We start from the raw sequence: 3,683 nt of genomic DNA on the forward strand, positions 1-3,683 counted from the left end.
TGCATTTGTTATATCTTTTGTGTGAACTGTCTTGCGAGTACTTTCAAAGTACTCACCTGGCTTGTTGATTTGGCCAGATGTTGATGAAGGGGATCTCATGGATGAAGAGTTCGATAGCGAGTCCGATGCCTAGAGGAGTCCCAGTCAGTCCCGTGCGATCCTGGATTTGGTCACTGTATTATGTCCGCTTCTGCTACCCTAGAAATAAATTCATCGAGCCTCACCTCGACGCTCGATGAGCTGCCAGTTTAGGAGTCAAGTTATCCACCACCACTTTTATCTCGAGTTAGTAGCATGTCACCACACCCTGTGTCATAACCGCCTTTATGTACAATATTGGCGTGTTTGTAATAAATTGTTGAGCAACCTCAGCTCAACCCCTGTAATATATTTGATGCTACTGGTCTTCTGTATTCAAGTATTTGTCTACAAGTAAGGATAACTCTTCCTATACTGGGATCAAGAGATCGATTTTCTCAATAAGTATTTTATTGAAAAACTGGTCATGACAAACTTGGTACCAGAGCCAGGCTGACTGTAGGAAGCCACTAGGTGCGATCGCTAATCGGTTATTAGCATAGTAGAGTTTATTCATATTTTTACAAATGTAGTCATTTTCTGACTGTCAGCATAAATTTATGATCTGACCATTCAGAATTTTTGCCTACTTTTGTAGATGGCTGGCAATGACTGTGAGTCACAGGTGTTCGCCAACGTGCCTGAGGGGTTCGTCAAGCTCCTCTCCTTCATCGTCCAGGTCGTGATGGGGCCATTAGTGCGCCCAGTCTTCACACTCTACCCACACAAGATCAACGACAGTCTGACCATGCACCAGGCCGCGGTGCAATTCAAGGGAGGGCATGTTGAGTTACGCTGCTTCCAGTTCTTGGTGAGAGCCATGCCTACGGAGAGGCATGCTATGCAGATGGCTGCCCGTGAGGCGATAGCTCGTCTCTGGGATGTTCTTCCTTCAATGAAGACTCATCGCTACCGCTACCTTCCATGCCACGTGCCATACACCTGTCATTACTCATTCGCTTTCCCCAGAGGAGAGCGTGATGAGGCCTTTGAGATGCTTGTCGAGTACCTCCGAGCTCTGGAGGCAGCCTTCGACAGCATGGTGGACGACCTTGTAGCTGCCCGCATGGACTCAGTCCATGGCTGTGCCGCCAACAGGAGGGAGCTCCTGCACACCGCTCCACCGCTGACTTTCATCTCGTCCTCGGCATCCCATTCACCTACCATTCTCGCCACTGCTCGTCGCCTACCTAGCACCGAGGAGTTCAACCAAGTCATTGCACCCACTCCAGTTCATTCTGTACTACCTATTGCGCCCACTCCTATTCGTGTTACTCTGCCTATTGCACCCACTCCTATTCGTGTTACTCCACCTGTGGCACTCGCTCCACCAGCACAACGCAGCGCTTCACGTCTGGAGCCTATTAGCGAGGAGGAAGTTGAGTCCCCCGCCTCACTGCGCGTCACCCTCGACAGGCCAAGGGAGATTCTCACCATCTTCTACTGAGTACGCTTAGCCGCCATGCGATGTACCAACTTTTGCTATTTGTTTATATGTACATAGGTTGTGAGAAGTAGCTTGTTTGTGCATCATGTAGGGTCTGGAGAAGTACACTAGACTAAATAACATGTCAGGAATATGTATGCATATCCTGAGTGATGTATTGTATAATTACTGCTCGCATGTAAGATATGTAATAGTCCTTCTCCGTGCGCAATCGTTGATTTTTCTTGAAAAATTCCGGAGCTTTTAAAAAAAATCCGTATTTGAGAATTTATTGGCTGTTGCGACTCAATTTCTTTTCTTACGAGTTTTACAAAATATATCCCCAGAGTGAAAGATGTCTCATCCTTGGACGCGCCCCATGACAATTCCGCTAGAGGAAAATTATGGCACACCACCAAACCAAAATTTCACATAGGGGCAGTCAAGTCAACAGGATAGTGAAACAACATTTACGCAAGTGTGTCGCCTTTATGAACAGAGTCATCAACAACATCAGGAAATGATGAACCAATTCAGCAATATGGGAAATCACCGTGGACCGTATTAGCAGCAATCCAAGTTGTCTGAGCTACAGAAGACGCGTCCCCCAACATTTTCTCATACTGACAAACCTCTTGAGGCCGGCGACTAGCTTCGAGACATGGAAAGAAAACTAGTTATTGCACAGTGTTCAGACCGTGAGAAAGTACTATATGCACCGCACTATCTCACTGGAGCAGCTGTATCATGGTGGGAAAATTTCCTACACATGCACCCCAACGAAAATGAAATAACCTGGGAGGAATTAAAAGAAAGTTTTCGTTGGGCACACATTCCTAAAAGCGTTATGAAGATCAAGAAGAGATAATTTGATGAACTCAAACAAAGGACCATGACGGTGTCAGAATACAAGAGCCAGTTTATTCTGCTATCTCGCTACGCCAACGAAGAGCCTATGACTGAAAGCAAGAAGATGGAAAAATTCTTGGAAGGCCTGGCACCCGCACTTAGATGTCAGTTGGTTGTACACACCTTCCCAGATTTCAAGACACTGGTGGATAAGGCGATTACCTTGGAAAATGAGTGACGCAGTTTGGAGGATTTCCGCAAACGCAAAAGGGACCAGACTACTCAGGCTCAAAACCACCGAAGCAAGACGGATTTTCAGAAAGGTCGGACACACAAACCCATGATGAATAATTCACGCCCAATCAAGAACTTCCATGCAAGGGACAAAGAGTTCACATATCGCCCAGGCGTTACTTGCTACGCTTGTGGAGAAGAAGGGCACTATGCCAAGCAGTGCCCCAAGCCAAGGAACTCAACCCCAAAGCCTAACAATAGTGGCAATAATTCAGTGCCCAAGCGGAACAATTTCAACCCCAATAACAACCACAGGAAGGGTCATCTGAACCACGTGACCAAAGAGGAAGCACAGAATGCCCCAGATATCATACTCGGTACGTTCCCTATCAACACAATACCTGCCACAGTTTTGTTTGATTCTGGAGCTTCTCACTCATTCATTTCGAAGAGTTTTGCTTTGCAAAATAATTTTTCGATGCTTCCCTTGGAAAAATCCATGATCATCAAGTCCCCTGGGATTAAGCAAGTGACCCAGAGTTACTGTCAAGGTGTGGTTATTGAATTCGAAGGATTGAAGTTTTACGCCAACCTTATTGTATTGGAAAGTAAAGGACTGGATGTCATCCTAGGGATGGATCGGTTAAACACCAACAAAGGTTTTATTGACTGCTTCAACCGAACCATAATTCTCACCCACCATCACGGGAAGACAATAAAGGTTTCAGCCAAAGAAAGACAAATATCTCGGCAACTGAGGTTAAACAAGGTGGACGTTTCTGAGTTAAGCAAGGTTCCAGTAGTGTGTGAATTTCCAGACGTATTTCCTGAAGAACTACCAGGCATGCCACCAGACCAAGAGAAAGAATTCAGCATTGAGCTAGCACCCGGAACCGCTCCCATTTACAAGAAACCACAGAGAATGGCACCATCCGAGTTGGTAGAATTGAAGAAGCAAATAAAAGAATTATTGGACAAAGGATACATACGAGCCAGTTCCTCACTTTGGGGTTCACCAATTTTATTTGCCAAGAAAAAGTATGGGACACTGAGATTGTGCATAGACTATCGAGCACTTAACATGGTCACAATCAAG

This window comes from Triticum dicoccoides, chromosome 7B (assembly GCF_002162155.2).
Source record: "Triticum dicoccoides isolate Atlit2015 ecotype Zavitan chromosome 7B, WEW_v2.0, whole genome shotgun sequence".
Taxonomy (NCBI): domain Eukaryota; kingdom Viridiplantae; phylum Streptophyta; class Magnoliopsida; order Poales; family Poaceae; genus Triticum; species Triticum dicoccoides.